Source organism: Lingula anatina, chromosome 8, assembly GCF_051362555.1.
Source record: "Lingula anatina isolate TDL-2025a chromosome 8, LinAna3.0, whole genome shotgun sequence".
NCBI lineage: Eukaryota > Metazoa > Brachiopoda > Lingulata > Lingulida > Lingulidae > Lingula > Lingula anatina.
Window position 1 is genome coordinate 9,717,594 of NC_141774.1, and position 23,939 is coordinate 9,741,532.

The window sequence follows — 23,939 nt, forward strand, 5'->3', positions numbered from 1 at the left end:
CTTTTGCTGAATTTTAAGTTCAATGTGGCCGTACTTCTTTGTTTATTTAAAAAAGGACTTCTCAATTTTTTCTCAATTTTCGGTCTAAAATTGTCCCTGTCTGAACACATAATCTGTGTCTACTTCTGTAATAAAGAGTAAGGCTAGCATTTCATACCAGGACACTTCACCATATATCACAGCGTTTGTGCAATCACACCTGTTATTCATGAAAAACCTGCTAATGATTTTACGGGTGACAATTTCAAGTCTTTTAGGGCCCATTCCCAATGGAACTTTCATTCTATGTACTACAGGAATTCTGGATTCTACTACAGGAACTCTGGCTGAAAGCAGTCTGATAAATAGATTAAAGGGATAATAACTCTTCGTATGAGATCTATATTTCATAATAAAAACATTGTGAATAACTCATAGAAATATAATATATTCTATTTTACCACAAAAACACCATTTATAGCTATTATTCTGATATCTGAGCTTGTGTTTAGACCACGTGACCTCCATTGATGGCTATACTCTGTTAAAATCTCTTATAAGATTTTAACAAAAAACCAAACTTTTTAGAAAAAAAACATGGACTAACTTTGAATGTAAAAATGGATTTATTAACCATTGGTAAGTGTGGGAGAATTGTTGTTTACTCCAGGAAAATTCATTTTTTGGCCGAAACGAAGAGTTATTATCCCTTTAACACAGCTCATTTTGGCGTTGAATAGAGTATAGAAAAGCAGTTTATCATACGGTCATGTTGGAAACAATGTAAATCTGCTAGCATTCAGTGAGTCTCTGCTGAGTTGGAGTTTGAGGTGGGCTAAAAGAACGTACTCAGCTATTCTGATGATATTCTTGTGGGACGTAATTAATTTTGATTGCCATAAAAAGATAATTAAAGATAAACTACTATAATAATACATCTACCGCGCAGTTGGCCCTCTCCCCATGGATTTGAATGTGCTGGAATTAATGAACATTTCCTATGACCCGATGGGATGGAATGAATGTACCAGTCTCATGAATTGGTCTCATTAAATAGGTCAGTTACGGTAATGGAGAAATAATGATAATAATGATGATGACGATATTTCATTGAGCAGTAAATGACTCCATTCATATTTGTGGCTTCGATAAGTCTATATATATATATTCAATACAAGCATAGACAGAATACGGCAATATTTTATTGAAAAAGAGAATCATCATTTTATTCAGTGAATGTAATGATGTAGTTAATTTAGCATAGATTTTTTTTTTTGCAATCATATATAGATACATACAAAAGGTACACAAAAGTTAACAAGGTGATCTAAAGACAATTTATATTTTTAAAGAGATGTTTGAGAATTTAAATACTGTCTTGGTAAACAATCTTTCAAGGGAACATTTAAGCTAGCTGTAATCTAAGAAATAATTATTTATTTGTTTTACACATGCACAAATAATGAAGTCTTCCTCAATGATTCAATTGTTTTCAAACTTTTTGCAAATCACATGATTCGAATCTAGCCAGGCCTGATATAGATCAGTGTTTTAAAGTGTGGTTGGAACTTGTGTCAATATTTTGTAATGTTTCTTTTTTTGTTATTTGTATTTCAAGGCTAACCTGCCTATGTGTTATGGCAGATAATTAAGGTATATCATGTTCCATATTTTTTGTCATTAATACTGACATATAGGCCATGCCAATTCACATTAGAACATTAACTGCGGTTGAAAATAAACCGATTAAACCGCAGTCAACCAAACCGCATCCAAACCGCATTCAAACTGACACCGACAGCGATCAGTAGCGGTAGAATCTCAGCACGCATACTTCCTGTCAAGCTTGCGCTCTTACTGCGCAACATGGCGGGAGCTCAAATGACGATACACTTGTGCGCGTGCACTTCATATGTAGACATCCGGTCTTGACCACGGTCATGAGTTTACTCCCATTATACCCACCTCCCGATCTAGGTTTATTTCGACCGCGGTCAGGGCTACGTTGTCCATTCACATTAGAAAAGTTAACCGCGATAGGACTGAGGTCAGGCCTTGACCGCAGTTAAAAGTGCTAGTGTGAATGGGGTAACAGACTGGGCTCCCATGCCCAGATCGTTCCATCTGGATCGGTCTAACTCCCTAGGGAGTCTCACTAAATTGCTATCAACTGAGCTGGCTGAATTGTCTGTCACGCCTACCAAATCAGCTAGGGGGTAAAGATAATTACCCCCTAACAGCTTTACTAGGCATGACAGACATTTAAGCTGGTTAAGTAGATAGCAATTTAGTCAGACTCCCCAGGGACATAGATAGATCCAAATATCTGTGGGAATGGTCCCATATACAGATATCTTCCATTTGCTTCGGGGTCGTCTATTTCTGATTTCACTGTAAATTTCAGAGATATGACATGTTCAGACTAGTCTCAAAGTGAAACGGTATCTGGGCTTAAATGTGCGATAAACAGCCTGGTCATGCAGTCGACAAGCCATTGTTGAAAGGTTTAACAAACACACACACACACACACACACACACACACACACACACACACACACACACACACACACACACACACACACACACACACACACACACACACACACACACACACACACACAGAGAGAGAGAGATCACTCTGTATAGGGAGTGGGTTCTTGCATCTGTTAAATTTCTGGTTTGCTAATTAGAGTATTCTTTGGCTCATTCTTGACTCGGGGTGGTTTTGGTTGAACTGTGTCTCAACAGTACAAGGTTTCACACACAAAAAGAGAGAGAGAGAGAAAGAGAGAGAGGGAGGGAGGGAGGGGAGAGAGAGAGAGAGAGATCCCTATGTAAAGACAGGCTATAATTGGTGCCTGCATCTGTTAAATTTCTGGTTTGCTAATTCTAGTTTTCTTTGGCTCATTCTTTACTCTGAATGGTTTTGCTTGAACCTCGTATCAACAATCTCCTAGTTGACTGATTTATGTGATAGGTATGTGATTTTTCACAAACGAAAGATGGCAGGACCCATTTCCATAGATTAGATCGACCTAACTCCCTGGGGGTTCACGCTAAATAGCTGTCAGCCAGGCGGACACGAAAGTTAATTACCCCCTTACAGCTTGTAGTAGGCGGGGCGGACATTTAAGTTGGATAATCTGAAAGTAATCTAGTGAGACTCCCCGCGGGGATAGATCGATCTAAAATCTATGGGAATAGAGCCATAGACAAATGAGATATATGCATATATGAAAGATATCAGGCCTTGTAAATGGATAAGGCATTTACCAACACTACCTACAGATCTTGTTGCACTAACACCATATTGACCACTTAATCCATAAGATTAACCAGCACTACCAGCGCGGATGAATGTTAGTGCTAGGTATCGCTTTGTTGGTGCTAAATAATTTTACTGTCTGTTGGTCAGTCCATGGCTTTTGTACAAAAACATGTACATGTATTTTGTGTTGATCAGGTGGAATGCAGTTGTTCATGGAGTTTTGTAATATGATAGGTTTGATTTAATTTACATTTTGATAATTTTAAGCTACTTACTTATATTTCAGATCTGTCTTGTGTAAAGAAATTGATAACAAGAATTTTGCTTTTTTATCATTGCTGAATCATTGTGCCTCATGTGTAAAAAAACATATCTTGTCTTTTTGGAAAAGGTTTTTTTATTTTTATAAATCCTTGGTATGAATTTTTTTTTTTACTTTTTGAAGGTAAAATCTATGCTTTTTAAAGTACATTACACCCTACCACATGGTACATGGTATATTGCAGTACTTGCACATGTAATGTTAAATGTGCCGAGCAGAAGTAGCCTAAGAAAAAGAAAATCAATCGTTGTTATAATCATCCCAGAATGCAATTCATTCTCAGCCAAATTAGGAGACCGCTAACCAATAGTGCGTGGCTTTAACTACAGATGTCTGCCCTTCCTAAACTCGTAATGTCTTTCCGTACATGTTGCCAGATATTTCATCATTTTGCAGCGAGAGGTCGGGCCATGATGCATGATAGAAGATAAGTTAGTTATGTCTTTTTCGATTGTTTCAATTTTTTTATCCTAAGTGCCATGATTTTTGAGTGAGGGAAGCATAATTCATGTCTGATTCAAGTCAAGTTTGTGGCCTTTTTTCATCATTTTTGAAGCATTATTGATGTCTTTCAGTTGACAACGCCAAATGTGCCATCATTTTTTTGTGATTAAGTTACTTGCTTTATGTCAATCTTCATAGTTATTTGCTATTTTTTATCAATTATGAAGTCAATAATATCATATACATAATGCCTAATATGCCATGATTTTATAGAGCTTTTATTAATAGGTATAATTTTTAATCCATGAAAATTTGATTTTTGGTTTAGTCTCTTCTGATCGAAGGAGAGATACATCTCTCAAGCACATTTCAAATGATAGTATTATATTAATTTTATAGCAAAGGAACGTGCAGCAGCACGGTCATTATACTTCTTTTGCCATCCCATCTTTTACAAACCCATTCAGTAATGTCTTTTTGCATGCCATGCCAAATGTTTCTCAGTTCCGAGACAAAAGTTGTGATGTCTTAATCCAATTTTTTGTTTAATTTATTTTCTGTCTGCTGTAATGTCTTTTCGTGACCATTGCCAGATAGGTAAATTCAGTCCATTAGATTGCTGAGTGGAAAAGGCTGTTACCAAAACTCTCAGTGATTGTCATAACAACAGAACCATGCACTGGGGTAGCGCTATCACTCGCCAATTTAGCCAAATGCTGAAACTGACTTAAATTGGCTAAAGAAAATGGGGTTTATTTGTTTTAGTAAAAATTAAAGCACGTGGAGGAAAAAGCGATGAAAAAGTAGTGATTTGGCTAAGGAAACAAATTTGCTAGCGCCTCCCCCGATGCAGGTGTTGTGAGATACAGCAGACAGTGGTAATTACTTGTTAATTGTGACCAAAATGAATGAATAAAATGTTATAACCTGTATTTTGATTGAAAAGTTTATTGGATTCACATTCTTAAATTTTATATTTATGTAACTAAGGCTGTATTCCCAGATCTTTTAGATCGATCTATCTCCGCGGGGAGTCTCACTAGATTACTGTCAAATAATCCGGCTTAAATGTCCGTCCCGCCTACTACAAGCTGTAAGGGGGTAATTAACTTTCGTGTCCACTCGGCTGACAGCTATTTAGCGTGAACCCCCAGGGAGTTAGGTCGATCTAAAGTAGATCGATCTAATCTCTGGAAATGGGGTCTAAAAGTAGTAAATCTTGAAAAAAAGAAAATGCCAGAATAAATGAAGCATTAAGACATTTCAATAAGTAATTACCATAACATATGGGACAGATGACGGCATAATTGGTTGTACAGTACTTATCTGTACTTAACTGTTTTGTAAGATAAAGTTTTCAAAGCACATTCAAGTTAGTGTGACGATTCTAGTCACCACAAGCTGAAGGAACGCTAATATGATTTTGTTTTATCCAAATAGTCTGATAAAGTAAATTTATATCAGACGGATCAAAATTTCCAGTCAAAACAAAGTGAAATTGGCAGGTAGTATTTCATTTCACTGTCCAAACTTGATTTATCAAGCTTTTGCCATATAAAAACTTCTTGAGAGCCATAGGACCTGAGGTTGAAGTGCTATTTCTATTCAGTTCACACAGAGCAGACGAAAACTGTTTTGATTGACAGACGATTTCATGAATTATCACCACCTTGATATTCTAAGTAATGCAACATTACTGACTACCAATCAAACAACATGTTTCTGTTTAATTCTTTTACATGCCATGTGCATAGCACCTGTTACGTCAAATTTGGTATTTTATGCGTAACAAAGAAAACCTGGGACCGTGTGGAATATCATCAGCGCTAATCTCCCATATATAAACTGGATTCTGATCTTCGTTGCCGTATCGCAGGTGTGACGGCAAAGACTGATATTCTCTTGCCAGTCGGATGCCATCTTGGCCTGATTAAGAAATGTTAAGAAAACATCTTTTTTTGACCCCCCTGTACTGATTTTATTAGAGCAACTTGTAGCACCAAGGGTGTGTAATTTTCAGGAAAATATTTTGTCATGATTTGACCGGGTTTGTTTACTAATGACATTCAGCATGATCTGCTGGAATTTTATGTGGGATGAAGAATAAACAAACAGAAAAGACTTTGCTCAAAATAGATGGAAAAGAAAAAAAGTTGCATGGTTTTAGGTCATAGAAAATAGTGTGAATTTCCACTTTTTTCTTTATAACTTATTTGAAACATTAACATGTAGCCCATATAATAATTGGCAATTTGTCCATGAGACACATGATCATTTGTTAAATAAAAATGCTTCATTGGTGTTGTTAGGTTGTCAAAGAACTGATTCAGAAATGCCTTCGCATGCAATTTAATGTACAGTTGTGCAAAAATTGTTGAGAAGATTTGGCTGGAAATGAACTCTTTTTGATAAAATAAGAGGATTGCTATATCATGGAACTTCTACATGTTTGTCAAAGTGGAGAAAGGAATGTTAAGAACATATGAGAATGTGAAGATTGTGTACATGTTGTAACTTCAAAGGTAGTTGGTAAGTGTGTGCGTGCGTGTAAAGAAACGGCATGTTTTGTTTACCTTACATCATGCAGCTAAATACCCAGCACCTTGGCTTGTTCTTTTACAGTTGACATGAGGTTGTTAAGAGGAAAAAAAATAGAGAGGCATAAATTTGGATGCCGTTCCAAATTTTGTACAGCTTTTTATATATTAACATATCCAAACATTTATTTCCTTGGTGTGTCAGCATCTTAAAACATGGTACCAGATCCCAGTTGAGTATTTGGTGAAAGATTGGGTAATATTTTGACAAATTATCCAACCTTTGAAGTCACTAACTGGCTGCGTACAGCTGGGATATTTCAGAAATTAGTCTTGTGTTAAATATCGTGTATTTACAGTACTTTAAGCAGCTAAAATGCCCAAGTGCAGTTTGAATCCTGTTTTGTTGCATGATGCTTCTGTTTCTAGATATTACCCCAAATATACAAGAGCTAAATTCTATACATTTGATTTTGAAATTGTGCTTTGCAGTCTTGTTTCAAGAAATTGTTCATAATTATTTGTAGGGTACTTAAAACGCTCCAGACAGTTCTTTTAATCTGCTGCCAACATCTCCTTCAGTGCTGACACTTGCTTCTCTTCCAAATGAAAGCTGTCGCCACAAGTTTAACAACTTGACTCTTACGTGTCTTTCAAACCTGCCACAGGTACTAGTAGTAATGTGATGATAAACTCAATGTCATATTAATATAATTTCTCAGTTTCGATTACTGAAAGTCCAGGAGTAATTTTTGCAGTCTTGCTGCAAGCCATTTACGCCAAGATTGTACGCATTGGAATCGAGTGTATATGTTATTTGATACTTTGCTGATGTCATGCAGTTAATTTTTTTTCTCATCTGACGTCAAGATAAGATCGGAATGGAGGCTGGAAGTGAATCTATCTGATTCAGTGAGAATGAAATTGAATGAAATCAATAAACGAGATGAAGCCACATGTTATGAGATTATAGTTACTAGTATATAGAATTTTGTTATTTTGTTGCACTCAGAAGGAAATGTGATTATACAGGGTTGTACTCAGTATGTCGAAGGTGCTGCAGAAACAGAAAAATTGTCGGCAAACAGAATCTGGAAATTTCATGAAACTGTTAAAAATAACTTACTTGAAAGTAATTCTTGGGTTGGGTTTTTGTGATGAATATAGATTTGAAATTGTGACAGCAACAAATATGTATGTTTCATTTTTGTTCATTCTATACATGTGCCTCTTCAGTTTCATGATTTTATCTTAAAATGAGAAAAAATATTAAATGTGGATGAGGTGTCATACATTGTGACACAGGTACTACAGTTATTGTCTGACAGCTTTGGGTATAGCAAAAACCACAGACTTTCTTTCAACTTTTTTTTTTTTAATATTAACACTTTTGCAAGATTTATATTTTTCAGGTATTAAAAACTTTCCAACAGTTAGCCAACCTAGGTTTCAAAAGTTTTGCAGTAACAATTAAATTTAAGTCAGACTTGTAGCTAGCAATTTTAAAGCAGGCTCCAGTTTCACACACACACACACACACATACACACACACACACACACACACAAAAAAAAAAAAAAAAAAAAAACTTAAGTCAGTTCCCTGGCTTAGTTGATTGGATTTTCATGAGAGTGTTGTTACACTGCTCCTGATAGGGTAAGATGTGACCATGTAACCTTGGTAATTAAGTTCTTAGCCAGTTTTTTGTGAAACTGATATCAGGGGTTCTTGTCTTTAAAAGTGAACCTTTTTACCCCCTTCAGTTAATTGAATTTGAGAAATAGCATAGAAGTTATCCAGGTCAGGCCAAAATTGCAGTTCTTCCGAGGCCTTTAAATTCAAAACCCTGCCCACAGGCCTGTAAGTATTACTTAAGAAAACAAACTTGCTTCCCTTTTTCTTTTTTTTCTTGTTTCCTTTTTTCTTTTTTTGGGGGGGGGGGGGGGTATGTGTTATTTGATTTTAATGAGTTATTACTGTAAACTTACATTATATTATTCATATTTCAGTTCATCTGCTCTCTAGAAAAATGATGTAAAATTGCATCTTCTTAAAGTAACTCCCAATTTCAGAGAATTGTATTGGTGTCCTCCAAATTACTTGTTATTTGTAAGCAGAGGCATAAATCAGGGATGAGATTTTTCCCAATATTGGTGGATTTTTGGCTCTTTGGGAATCGAACATTTTAATTGTTGAGATTGATACATGGGATCCTCTGGACCCTATGCCATATTTTCTGACTTTTTCGCTAAATGGCAGTCTCATCCCTGATTAATAGCTTGTTTTCCCCTCCTTTTGTCAAACAATGTCCTTACACCAGACTCATTTTTCTCTGAAAATTAGCAAAAATGCTAATCAATGACCAAATCTCAGATAACAATAATTTCTCATACTTACACATTTCAGTATATTTTATGATCGAGGGACAAAGGGCAAGATTTTGCACATAAACCATCTCTTGTTGAACTTATCTGAAGACAAGTACTACTTTGTGATGATTTTTAACATGTAAATAACATGAATTTATGTCAACAAAAATAATCTATTTTATCACCTCCTGACGAACTTTAATAAGGGTTAACCATCTTGACACAGTTTTGAATGATATGCAACCCAGGTGTCGAAGAGATTTAAGAAACCCTTGCTTAAACATGGGTTAACTATACTTAAAAAAATGTCCATGTTGTTGCAGAGTTATGGCCAGTGTCAGGAGAAAAGAATCAAAGGTTTATTAGTCAGAGATAGGATTTTTCTGAACATAGGTGGATTTCTGACTTTTGGGTGCTGATGGTCCTTACAACAATAATGATGTTTTTGTTGCTATCAAAGGGGGGGGGGTCCGACCTTTTGGGAGCTGAAAAATATTTGTCCCAGTTTATCCCAGGACAATTCCTTAAGTATCATTTTTTTGGCAAAATCATACACCGGGCACCGTTAACAAGAGCATTCCAGGCCTTGTCTTAACAGACTAATAGCATGAAATACCAATATTGGAAGCTCACTGAAGCATTTACATGGGGTTATTAAAACATTGCAATCATATACCATAACAATGACAGCTATGAATTCTGGCAGTTTGATCGTAATTTGTCTCGTCTCTTCCTTGTTTTGTGCCTTTTCCAAATGCGTATAATGTTTTAGCCAATTATGAGATGTTAGGAGATATAGGTTTTGCAGTTAGAATTTGTTTTGTCTGATGATCATGTCCCTCTTATTAGTATTTGTAAGCCAGTTAACTGAGAATTGACAGGATGATAATTATACTAGTGGCTTACATGCTGTGGGGAACTTAATTGGTACAGAATTTTAAGGGTACCTGTTGTACCAGGTATATGATCCAATAGTGATATGCTACTTTGATTATGTTACTTACATGTAATCATTATGTAATAGAGCTACAGCAGGCCCTTAGCCAGGGGGGTTCGGGGGGTTCGAAAGAACCGCCCCTTTTGTTAGGGAAAGGTCCATTTTGGGTAAATTTTTATCTAGGTACACGTAAGTTTCATTGTAAAAGGTCCACTTTTTCAGAAAAAGAACCCCCCTTTTGAATTTGCTGGCTACAGGCCTGTACAGATATAAGTTATTTCCAGCTGCCAGGCCAGTGATTCCAGTGACTAATGCCCCATTCTCACTATCATCTGAAAAATCCAGATATTTCAAAATCGAAGATCTAGTAGTAGGTAAAAAAAAAATTGATTCGCTTCCCTGTACACACGCAACAAGATGAAGTCAAATCTCACGCTGAAAATCCAGATGCAGTCTCCTGTTTGAACCGTGGCGCATGGGCCGCACAGGAAAACCCTGTTCATACAAAAATATGGCACCATTTACTGTTCTATTCGCCCTCTGCTTTTTTGCGATCTTTTTTATTTGTCACATCAAGTGCTACTCAAAAGACATTCTAGCATTCAGTTTTTAAAAACTATTTTTTATTTGTCACATCAAGTGCTACTCAAAAGACATTCTAGCATTCAGTTTTTAAAAACTATTTATTATATTGTTTTATTATTTTCTGTTTGAATCCTTGATTTGATCAACATTTTTTTTAATTTTAATTTTTTTTTATCACATCATATGCACAAGTCATGAATGTTAAGAAAGCTGGCACAATTGGTATCATCAGGAAAGTAAACGATTGGATAATTTCCTGCTGAAAGAGCTTAAAGCCAATGAGAGTCCCAGACGGGACATTACTGTTAGATGCCACTGAGGTATATTATGTGGTTTCCATTTGGCCTGATGTGTGTGTGTGTGTGTGTGTGTGTGTGTGTATGCATGTGTATATGTGTGTGTGTGTGTATGCGTGTGTATATGTGTGTGTGTGTGTATATGTGTGTGTGTGTATGCATGTGTATATGTGTGTGTGTGTATGCTTGTGTATGTGTGTGTGTGTGCGTGTGTGTATGTGTGTGTGTGTGTGTATGCGTGTGTATATGTGTATATGTGTGTATATATGTGTGTGTGTGGTCAACCCAGCCAGGAATATTGGGCTTTTAAAGTTAGTGTGTGTGTGTATGTGTGTGTGCTTTTGTGTGTGTTTGACTGTAAGTATGCATGTGTTTGTGTGTATGCATTCGTACATTCACGTTTGCGTGCACATCCGTATGAATGTACATGTACATTATCTTCTATTTCTGAGCACTTTTTATATTGTCAGCAAACTTTATTTTACAGACTGGGCAGCATTATTTGTAGAAAAGTGACTCATTCACCGTGAGCTTTATATTTAATGCTGCTTAAGTGGTTCAGTAAAATATCCTGAATATGATGTAAGTTAGGACTGTATGTAGAGTTTTGCTACTCCACTTAAAACACGGAATTTTTAACTTCTCAATCTGAAATTTCTTGGATTTTTTAAAATTCATTTCTGTAATGATTAGCAATTGTTATTGCACTCAACATGAGTCTATCTTTTGTGCATTTGTTGTAAACAGCAGATGTATATCGAGGGAATTAATGAAAATTGATAGTTTCTGATGCATGAAAGCAATGCTCTAGAGAGTGTGTTGAGTTAACAATACTTATTATATTTCTTATTGGCCTTGATAAAAACAGGTTAAGGTAATGCTTAGAATAATAACTTGTAAGCATGCAAGTACAAAATTAGACAAAATTGTTTTTTTGGACAAGATTGAGTTTTCTCTATTATTTGTGATTGAGTGACTTCTGTGAGATGTTGTATCTCTGTTTCATATGAATATGCTGTAGAATGCATGAAACTGTCCATTGTGGTGTTGTTTAGAAAAAATACATACTTGATTTCCATAAGTAACTTCATCACTTACGTGAAATTCAAGACCAACATTTTCTGATTTCCTTTGTATTTGTGTACAAAAAAACCTGAGATTGAATTTTATTTTATTTGAAAGAATTCAAAAGAGATGTATGCAATATTTGTCCCATACTGCCTAAGCCCTTGCTGAAATAATTTCATCAATTCTGTGAACAGGATTGTAAGCAAGTGGCCTTTATTTGCTAATATCCTCAGTAAAATGCTTTTTCTCCTTGTCAAACTATACCTGATAGTTCAACATTTCCCAATGCAGTCATTTTCCAGTGGCGGTGAAAGGAAAGAAAACGGGATATAAGACAAACCAGAATCAAATCTAGATAATATGCTAGTTAAAAGGGCCATTCCTGTATTATTCAGACAATAGTTTGATTGACTTAGAATGGAATCGAAATCCAGACAGACGTGAAGACCCATGCATTAAAAATTTCCCCAGATGCTACGGGAAGGCCTCCTGTGAATTCCGCCATCTGGAAACTTAACACACATTTACTGGTTTAATGAGTAAAAAAATTAAGTGGATCTGTCTTTTTGACTGAAGGTGTGTTCAGACATGAGCTGTTTTGGATTGAAAAAGGGTCCAGTTCAGAGATATCCCAGTAACCAGCTGTTCTAGCTGTTGTGATGATGGTAGTTAGGCATGAATCACATAGATGCTTTTCAGAACCTGTCTTAACTGACCAAAAAAGCACCTGATGAGGCCCCAGAAAAAATAAGAAAATAATTAGATTCTGATCTAGCAGAAAATCATATCCACTTCAGTGATCTTGGATAATGACTTTTTTAATCATAATATTTTGTTTTTTGTGTGTGTTTGTTTTACTAGCTAGATTACAAAGAAAGTATTTCCAATATGCTGTAGATAATTTGATAGTTTGTAAAGTTGGAAGAGATATGCAATAAGATAATATTGTTGAAGTATTTGCTTTGATTTTCAAGACAAATTTGTTGGATGAAATGTTTTAATGTGTATACATTTGACTGTCCTACATGTATGAAAAATGTGTTATTTTATATTGTGGTATGTCATGCATTACATTGTGTTATGTAGAAATGTTATGTTTTGTGTTATTTTCTGTTATATTGGGAATGTGCATATTGTATTGTGATGTGTTGTGTTATATTGTATTGTGTTTTATTCTGGTGTGTTATATTGTGTTGTGTTATATTGTCATTGTTTCATGTTGTGTTATGTTGTGTTGTGTTATATTGTGTTGTGTAAATTGTGTTATGTTATATTGTGTTATATTATGTTGTCATTGTGTCATGTATTGTGTTATCTTATATTAAATTGTGTTGTGTTGTGTTAATTGTGTTGTATTGTGTTGTGTTGTATTAAATTGTGTTGTGTCGTGTTAATTGTGTTATATTGTATTGTGTTGTGTTAAATGTGTTATATTGTCTTGCGCTGTGATGCATTGTGTCATGTTAATGTGTTATGTGTACTATGCTGTAATGTTCTTTAATGAGCAACCATGAACACCTCTTTGACTTTTATAAATGCAAACTGCCTTAACAGACTGCTGTATAAGAAATGAACTAGTAAGCAAAAACATAAACTGAAACTCTTTTATTTTATAAAACCAGTCTGCATTTTGAGACTGTTGAGTTAGAAAAGAATAAACTAGTAGGCAAAAACAAAAGAAAAAAAAACTCAAAACAGAGGCCCTGAGGGAAGGTTTCCAAAGTGGATCAATAAGAACCAGGGGAGTGTGATTTCAGTGGTAATGAGAGGTGCTAATGTTAGGGTTGGTAGCAGAATTAACAATTGTGGTGCCAGAAATCGATGTCTCCCGTGCCTAATTCTGTGTCTCTAATTGGTGCAAGTGCCCACACCATCTTAGTACCCCTTTGATGTTACACTCCGAAAAATATTTTGTCTCTTATCATTGTGGGGAAAATGGATTTTAAATTGAATTAGATTAACAGAAAGAGTGAAAAAAAGAAATGTTATATGCATTGAATGTCTTATATTCTCATTAATTAGATTTTTATGTACAGACACAGATGTGTCTGTACATATTGCCATCACCTGCGTCTGTCGTCGCCGTCGTCGCCGATGGCGATGCCGATGCCGATGGCGATGCCGATGCCGTGCACTTTCCTTGTAAACACGATAAGTGGAACACAGTTTTATTTTTTGCTTTTATATTTACAGAGCTGATGAATATTCAGAAAACGCAGGTCAAGTTCGAAAATCAGCATGATCGGGCCATTATAGTAGAAGTTATGCTGTTTTTTCACTTTTCAGCATATATACAACCCTGTAAACACATTTTAAGGAAAACGGTTAGGCCTGTTGTCATGAAACTCACAGGAGTAATCAATCTTACTAAAACGCAGATCAAGTTCGAAAATCAGCATGATCGGGCCACTATTTTAGTAGTTATGCTGTTTTTTCATTTTTCAGCATATATGCAACACTGTAAACACAATATAAGAAAAACAGATAGGCCAATTGTCATTAAACTCACAGGAGTGGTCAATCTTACTAAAATGCAGGTTGAGTTCAAAAATCAGCATAATCAGGCCATTATTTTAGAAGTTATGCTGTTTTATCACATTTCCTCAGATTCAGTTCTTAGGCATGTTAATAGCCTTATTATTTAACTAATTAGATACATAAAAGTGTTTGTTTGACATTTCCTGCATCTTTACAACATTGTTAGTTGATTATTTAAAAATGTTGGTAAACTTGTTATCGTGTTTTGTGTAATAAAGTGTCAAAAATGGAAATAAACTCATATTATTGCAGTTTGTCAGATTCAATCATAGACCATGTTCAGAATCTCAGAATGGAGGAAATTGGACATTTAACACTGTTCTATTGATATTTTTCCCATCTCATCAATTTTCTTAGTTGATCATATAAAAATGGCAGTAAACTGTTTATTTTGTTTTATGTTAAAAATTGTTAAAAATGGAGAAAAAACATTTCAGAACAGTTCTGTCTTGTTTACATTTTGGCATTTTCAAGTTTTGACTTTGAAGTTCCATGGGCCTGAAGACCTTTGCTAATCACATTTTCTGAATATCCATAATACTAATATTTTATTAATAAAAATTGATGGTCATTATGCTGTTAAACATTATGTAATATTGCATCAAAATTTGAAAAAAACATATTTTGGGCACTGCTCCCATGATGACCATTCCAGAAAAACCATGTCACTTACTGTTCTTAAACTTACAGGAAAGAAACCTGGGACTAAAATACAGCTTCAGTAGGCAATGCAATCTGTTTGGTAATTCTTACTGCCAGTTAAACAGTTTTTTTGTGAAACTTTAATTTTTCACATATTGGCATTTTCAAGGTGTGACTTTGAAGTTCCACGGGCTTGAATACCCATGCTAGTCACATTTTCTGAAAATACATGATACGTATATTTAATTATTAAAAATTGACGGTCATTATGCTGTTAACCATTATGTAATATTGCATCAGAATAGAAGAAAACACAATTTTGGGTGCTGCTGCCATGATGACCATTATGGGAAAACCATGTTACTTATGATTGCCAAACTTTCAAAAAAGAAATACAGGACTAAAAATGCAGCCTGAGTTGGAAAAACAGTCTAATTGGCTTCTTTTTCTGGAAGTTATACATTTTCAAAGTGCGAACTTGAACTCCCATGGGCCTGAAGCCTTATGCTTGTTACACATTTTACTTACATTGGTATTACCTGTTGAGCATAATTAAAATTTGATGTTGAATTTGCAGTTTAACATAATGTACTTTTGCATCAGAATTGACAGTAGCCTATTTTGTGCATAGTTATTTCCTGCTTTTTGTCTGTACATTTGACAGCTTTGCTGCCTTGTTAAAATAATAGCGAGAAAAGAAATGCTAAATTAATTGAATGTCTTTTATTTTCATCAAAGTCCAAGGTACTATTTTGTTCCTTTGAAAATTCCGTTTTCTTTTTTATTTATTTATTAATTTATTTATTTATTTATTTATTTACTTTTGGTGGGGGTTATGCAGTTGAAAAGGTATTTCTCCATGGCAATAGTCATTGAAGGTATTATCACGAGACCCCACGTATCTTAACCTGTTTGTCCTTTATCTGATGGTGGAAATTGGTTCAATTTCTGTCCTAAAGTAATTCTTTTCTGAACATTTCTTGTCTATGACTAGTTTTTCTGTCCAAAGTTAGTCTTGTCTGAACATTTCTTGATTGTGACTAGACTATTTTTTTTTTTTTTTGGTTTTTTGTTCTGAAGTAATTCTTTTTTGATCAATTTTGGACTGTGTCAAGTTTTTCAGTCTATATTTATTTTTGTCTGAACTTTATTCAACTGTGGTTAAGGTCTGTCATTGGGTCATTTATCTCTTGAAGGACGCGGATGAATGGTTTTTGATTTTGAATTATCGGTTATTTTCCTTGTAAGCACATTACTAGCAAATGTGTTTTTTTGGCCAGTCTGTCTCAACTATTGATGCTGTGATAATGTTTATTTGCTTGCAATAAACCAGAAGAGAAACTAACTCACTTTTTTTCCCTGAAAATGTATTGAATCGTTTTGTGGAGGAGGAATACATTTTTCGTGTAAACACTTCATTCTACTCAATTGATTGTAATGTCAAAACTCTTCTCATTTGTAAACTGAACAGAAAAACACATTTGCTAGTAATGTAGAAGTAGAGTAGAAGTTATATAAATTCTATTTGAGTTTATTTCATAAAAATGATGTATCATTTATGAATTAGCATATGGTGACATTTTATAAACAACAGAAAATAACTGACCATTTTACTGCAGAATATACAGAAGTCCAAACATACACGTGGTCCGAGGGTTTTCCCTGAGAGCTGTCCAGGGCTCCGTAACTCGAAAGCATGGCGAATTGCGATAGCGATATCACATTTCATTTCGAGGCTATTATATGGGGCGAGTAAATGGCAAGTTATGGAATAGAGATGTTTGCGCTCAGTCGCAATTTGCGATGCTTTCGAGTTACAGAGCCCAGCTGTCATTTGGATGATGACTATTTCCAAAGTTGGCTGGACCGCTTCTTAAATTTTTAGGTTGGTTTGTTGGACTTGATTGGGTTAGACTCCTTGTAAATTTATGAGTGCATTCCCAGAGATTTAGATCGATCCATCTGGATTCCGATTGACCTAACTCCCTGGGGGTTCACGCTAAATTGCAGTCAGCCGAGCGCGCACGACAGTTAATTATCCCCTTCCAGCTTTTAGTAGGCGTGGCAGACACTTAAGACGGCTAAGCTGACAGTAATATAGTGAGACTCCCCACAGGGATAGATCGATCTAAAATCTGTGATTCACATTTTGGACTCCCTGTTCCCCTAATCCTTGGGAAACCCCCTGATGTGGTCATTAGTAATTTCCCATCTGTCTACCTGGTCAGTGCCTTAATGGTCACTAGCTGTAAAAGCATGTCCCTGATCTGGGCAGGACTAATGTTTACATGGACACAAAATGACCTCGGTTGACATTAGGGGATACTTCTGGGTCAGCATTAGCGTGCATGCACTGTGTTTTTGGGGCTGCTGGTTTTGAATGGTGAGGTATAGCTTTTACTCATGGTAAACTTTAAGATTGAGAAAAGAGAGAGAGAAGAGAGAGAGAGTCAGTGAGCACACACACACACACACACACACACACACACACTGAAAGAGAGAGATGAATTGAGGGAGAGAGAGGGGGAGTCGGTGAGCTAGAGAGAGATAGAGAGAGATCAAGAGGGAGAGAAAGGATGTAGGTAAACTCAGTATAGTTACTGTGAACCTTGACATGGTTGTAAATTTCAAATGTTCAAGTACTGCTGATAAGATTTGATAAGGGACAAGTTATGAGGCTTACTTTTATATGATATGTCTAGCCAGCCAGGTTAACTACTGCATATCCTAGGTTAACATGAGGACTGTCGCTTGTCTTAAAATGTTATTGGATGTGCAGTTTTTATTCAACAGAAGCATTTTATCATTTATATATGAGACACATATCATGAGTTTTATCTACCGATGTGAGTTTGAGTTTTAAAATATGATAAAAGGAGGAAGGGGGGTTAAGGCTAGCACACATTTAGTAGTACAGTTATTGTGGGTTAAGAGGCATGAGCAGCTGTTTTGCACACTTCTCTAATTAAGATATACAGGGCTAAATTTAATACTTTCCCTTGAAAACAGGTCTCTCTCTCTCTCGTTTTCTCTCTTTCTCTGCAATAATTTGTGATATGTATAGAGTTGAGGACTTCATTAAAATATTTCTAATCTGCCTGCTGTTACCTGCGAGTATATTAAAAGATTTCACTATAAACTGCCTTTTTCTGCACAATTTGCACAAAAGGTGTGGTATTTTTTAATCAAGCTCCACCTGATATGTGCACTTCCCCCTGTTAACAGAGAAGAACAACCAGTTCACCTGTAAGTGGGATTATTTTAGTACTTACCACACACCATATTTTATCACGCCATGCTTGATGTGGCAGACATTACATAACTTACTGCTTAATCAGTAAGGAACAGATGTGTTCCTTATGCAGAAGTAGAATTTTCAGTTTCGCAGATTTAAAACTCTCTCGCTTTTTCGTTGACGTCAGCATTTCAAAATTAAATCAGTTGTTAAAAGACATTATTCTTTTTTGTTTCATTGCAAATATTGGTTTCAGTTGTTAAAAGACATTATTCTTTTTTGTTTCATTGCAAATATTGGTTTTTATCAAAACCCGAGTTGTGATTTGGACTGTTTTTGCATGCACTATTTTGAAACAGCACATCTTTGTAGTATGTACGCTCAAACACACATACACACACACACACACACACACACACACACACACACGTGCAACCACTTCATTGATGATCTGTAGAGGGGTATAAATACAGAGTCCAAATATTGAATGTTTCACAGCCGGACTGTGTCAATATTTGGACAATATTTAAACTACCATGTGTCTGGTATATATATATATCATAGTACTACAAAGTTTCTCACTGTGATATTTACTGGAGCTGTTAATATATGCTGTTATCATATTAATATGTTCATTTAAGTTACTTTTGTTATTTGACATGCTTTAAATCTGGCTTTTTTGATGATGCAATAGGACTATTTCTTTGAAAGAATAGTGGTTCAGAAAAGTCGAAATCAGATTTTAGGTTATTTGTCAGCAAAATATTTATAAAAATGTACACCTTTTCATTGGCATACATGCTCTGTACACAAGTTAAGTGAAAATTGTGCAGAGTTCAGAATGTACAGAATTCACTGCTCTTACAAATTTTCTTTTATAGATTTATTTTTGCCTAATTATAAATTATCCTCTCCATAAAAAGTTATAAAGATAAAGATGGCTTTTTTACAGTGGTCACAATTACATGTCTCAGCTTACACTTGTAGTTTTATTTCAGTGTCAGGAGTTTATTGCTAACATATAAAAGGCCTAGCTTGCAAGTAAAAGGAACAGGGTTACCTTGAAACTGTGACTTTCATTGATTAAAATACATGTTGAATGCTGCTACAGTCACTGAATTATGTTGCAAATAAGAATCTGATAGTAGCAAAAATACTGTCTACTTTGTCATAGTGACAGACTTTTTACATGACAATTTTTCCTCAGTGTTTGTCAACAAGTACTAATGGGTATAGAAAGCATAATCATTCTTCTCAGCATGCAGACAGTGTGAGGCAAAAGGCCTAGTACCTATCTGTTAAATACTACAAAACTAGTAGAGAGACTTGAAAGATTTTATCGCACGCTCTCCAACACTGTGTCCTGCACACTCGAGAGAGTGCTGCACACATGCGGCACATGTGCAGCACATTTTGCAAAGGGTGTATCTGTTAGTACTACAAAACTAGAGAGAGACTTGGAAGAAAGCTACACTCTTATTTTCAGTCTAGCAGATTTTTAAAGAAATCTTTCTGACAGAAGACAATTTGGAAAAGTAAAAAAAAAAAAAAAAAAAAAATTATAAGATAGTCAATTGAAGTAACTTTTCTACTACTTATTGCTGTTCAGAAACAGTGATTTGGCTGAAGTTTTTTTTTTTTTTTGTCTATTTCACAATAACTTGATTTGGTAGACTTGCCCAGATTTTGATGCCTTTGGACATTTATCAATTTGATGAGTTTACGTCAGAATTGCGTTAGTTTCAAGCTGAATTTGCATTACCCTTGAGGAACTGTGTAGGCTTCCATACACATGATGTCACTTGACGCAAGTTGCGATAGAAGTCCTCCAGTCATATCTTTGAATACACAATAAATTGATAAAAAAGTGAAAGTATTATTTTCATTTATGTAATTATCCAAAGTATCTTAACATCTTTAAAACTTGCCTTGCCATAAGCCTTGAAAAATTCTACATTTTTTAGACCTTTATAATATATTTACTCTTTTTCAAAAGCACAAGCCATTTTTGTTATCAATAAAACAGGCACAATATTTCATCGAAGTGGACATATATCTAGGGTCAAGCTAAACCATAATATATCAGTATTGAATTGAAGACTGCACTCAGATTCACACCTCACACAAGCGGGGTTGGTCTAACTTTGCACAGGATTTTCATGAAAGTGCAGTCAGTTGAATCAGCTCAATTGTCTGACATGCTTCCTCGAGCAGCTAGGGGGTAATTTACTACTTTGAGTGTGTGCTGCTTAGACTGATTGAACTGGTTGCACTTAAGCAAAAATTCCCAGCAGGGTTGAACCGACCCAGCTAATACAATGTACGTGTGAATCTGAATGTGCTGTTGGACCAGGACATTTGAGCCTTTAAGAGTCTAGAGTCCTTTTGTAAAACAGGTGCCTGAAAACAGGTTGTATTTTACACTGACAGTTCTTGTCCCCAAACAAAGTTCACTGTGCCATATGGACTTTACTCACGCATCACATGCAAACAACTCACATATGTTGTTGTGAACATATAAATAATGGCATGTTTACAACAGGTGATAACTGGAGCGACCTGCTACGATCCAGGAACGTCACTGTTAAGTTTTTAAAGATAGGAATTGGAATGGAGTAGAACGTTTTATAACAAATTTAAATGATTCAGATGTTTCTGACGCCTTACCTTGTGCACCCCAATGTCGAAACAATTAATGTCCATGTAACAGATTGATTATATTACATCATTCAGATTATATTACTCTCTGGATGGAACAGGTTGCTTTTTTAGATAATGTTGATTGTATTACATCATGCAGATGATGTTAATTTAATGACTGGATTACAAGGACGTAAAATCTGAATAAAGCATGATATTATAAAAATAACTTTATATGATTTATTTAATTTAATTATTTCTGAACGATAACTTTAAAAAGCTGCCAGACCAGGCTTGTTTCAGTACAGTGCATTTAACCGATTGCCACATGGTCTAAAGTAGACCTAGTAGAAGATAAGATTTTGAAACACCAGAGGACTGATATAGTGTGATAAGTCACAGTATGTACCAGTAATGGCAGAAGGTTAGTGGACTGAGGACAAGGTAAGATATAGTACTAGTAGCTTGTTTGTTAGGGCACACTGCATTTGTAGGCCAAGATTTTATGGACCAGGCAACTGATGCGAAAGTTGTTAAGCATTATTTTAATTATCTACATGTACCAGGATTCTGCATATTTTAACTGAATTTGCTGTAGCATAATCTACATATTTTACTAAATGTATCTCTTTTTTTTTCTGCAGCCTAGGTGTATACTAGTATATAGTTCAAGGTCATGGTATTGGGGGCCAGGGGGAGGGGGGGGGGGGGAGGAGGTTCAGGACAGAAAATGGGAACTTTATTTATTAAGATAAGTTCCAGGCAAGCAAGCAGACTATGCCCCCTAGGTGACAGCTTATCTCAATCAGTACCTGAATTATGTACATTTTGCAGGTTTTTAAACCCATTTGTTATCATAATTGTCTCCATTCTTCATAATTTGGTAAAAATAGAACTTCTGCTGTGTGAGTTGTCTACAATATTTCTATGCTGAGGATGTTGAGACTTTGGGGATTCACATGTGTCGACAGTTCAGACAAAGAGTACTTTGGACCGGGACTGTAATTATACAAGTATGCTTGCTCGTATCCATGGATTACATAATCAAGGATTTTTATGTCTAGGGTTGAATGTGATCTCATTTGCAGAGTACAGGGATACAGAGATACCCCACTGCTTGTGTACCTGTCTATAAATTTCCAGGTTGATAAACTTGGTACCTCAGACCTGTTGCCAGTGGGGCTCAGAAGACCCCCCCCCTTTTCTTTTTTTGCCAGGAAAAGAACCTTGGCAGGTAAAATTTAATCTAAGTATGAAGGTTTCGTGGTAAAAGGTTCACTTTTTCGGAAAACAAAACATTTGAAATTGCTGGCTACGGGCCTGCTATAGATCCTTCAGCTAGGATTGGAAAATCCCATTTGAAATCACGTATACCTGGATCAACCTGATTTATAGAGAAAATACACCAATTTCATGAAGAGAGACTCAGGCAAAACATGTGAAACTCACGTAGTTTGTTGGCACCATTTTGTGAAATTTCCCTTTGAAGTCGGAACAGATTACTACAAGTACAAAGATGAATTGGATGTCCCTTGGATGATAATTTAGAAATACTGGAAGATCATTATACCTAATACTGTAGGTAGAGGCCCATTAACCAATGAAATCTCGATTTGCAAGATTTATCAAGTTGAGGCAACTAAGAGAGCATTTTTATAACAGCATCCTGATTGAGCTAAAGGGGATATATTTATAAAAAGCTCAGGAGACCTCAATGTAAAGCACATAAAGAATCCGTTTTTTATCCAGCATTGTGAAATATAGCAACTCTGAAAATTGTGTAGGGATCTATTACAAGGCTATGAACTTTGAATATATGTTTTTAAAATTAAAAATTGCTTCCAGAAAAGCAGTTATGTATTATATGCTGCTGCTGGGAGGGAAGGGGTGTAATTCCCTTTGGTGATATTTACCATGGAATGTCTCTTACTGTAGCAATAGGATTTAATGGAAAAGACTGCATTGCACACGGAGCTTTTTTCCCCTCAGTTTTTAAGTAGAATGATAAAAAGATTCCAATGAAAGAAAGATGTTTATCAGTAATGAATAAAAATAAATCAGGTCAAAAATTATCTAATAGTTTGTTATTTAATTCTTGGTCTGGTGTCAGCTTTTCTCTTTTTGTAAGTTCTAATACAATCAAGCGATCCCAATGGATGGAAAATCTGATTCTCCGAGCGAAGCAGGGGTTACCCAGATGGAGAGACTTAGATCAATTTTCTGATTTTCTCCAAGTGTGTGGTCAATTTGGGGACCGAGAAGTGGTCAGTGTGTTGCCGGAAAACGATTCAATTGCTTTTACAAATTAAATTTCTTAGATTGTTTTCTTGTGAGAAAATCAAATTAGGAAGGATTTGTGCGATTCCAGGCTGCTTATGACCTGTGATTGAGAATCCTGGGTTGTCTTTCTTGTAAAAATTCATGGAAATTATGGTTAATTCAATATGATCTGTTTTTGTTTCTGTGAATTTTTTTTAACATTGTTGTACACTTGTACATCCTGTAGCATTTCATGAGTGAAATTCCTTTGAATATGACTTAATATATGTTTATTTATTAATTTTTTTTTCGTTTTTGAAATTTTGAAATTGTCCAAATAACATGCATGAAGAAGTCAATGAAAAAAATCTGAAAAAGGAAAAACTTTGATAAAAATTTTATGTAAGGGGGTAAGTGGAACATTAAGTTTAAAAATGCTGTACATGGGCAAGGTCCTTGGTGGTCCTACAGGGAATCTTTCATTTACGAGTAGGGTCTTAGGGCGTATTCCCATAGATTTTAGATCGATCTATCCCCGTGGGGAGTCTCACTAGATAACTGTCAGATAATCCGGCTTAAATGTCCGTCCCGCCTACTACAAGCTGTAAGGGGGTAATTAACTTTCATGCCCGCTCGGCTGACAGCTATTTAGCGTGAACCCCCAGGAAGTTAGGTCGATCTAGTTTGGATCGATTCAAACATCATACCAGCTGGATTCATCCAACTGCAGGGATTATCGCTAAAGAGCATTCATTTCAATCAGCTTAATTGTCTGATATGCCTCCTTGCGTAGCTAGTTAATTAGTTAATTACCCCCAGCA

General features: G+C 35.6%; 1 protein-coding gene across 8 annotated transcripts in view; it reads left to right on the forward strand.

Moving 5' to 3' along the window:
• The window catches only part of LOC106162945 (FMRFamide receptor), a 125,154-nt gene that overhangs the window by 38,742 nt on the left and 62,473 nt on the right, over positions 1-23,939 (forward strand). Inside the window, exon 1 of one of the 8 annotated variants that reach the window (XM_086994197.1) lies at positions 21,208-21,303. The exons of the other annotated variants lie outside the window; for them this stretch is intronic. The gene's annotated coding sequence lies outside the window, so the exon portion shown is untranslated. Of the gene's footprint in view, positions 1-21,207; positions 21,304-23,939 lie in introns of those variants that run through there. 8 annotated transcript variants of the gene reach the window in all.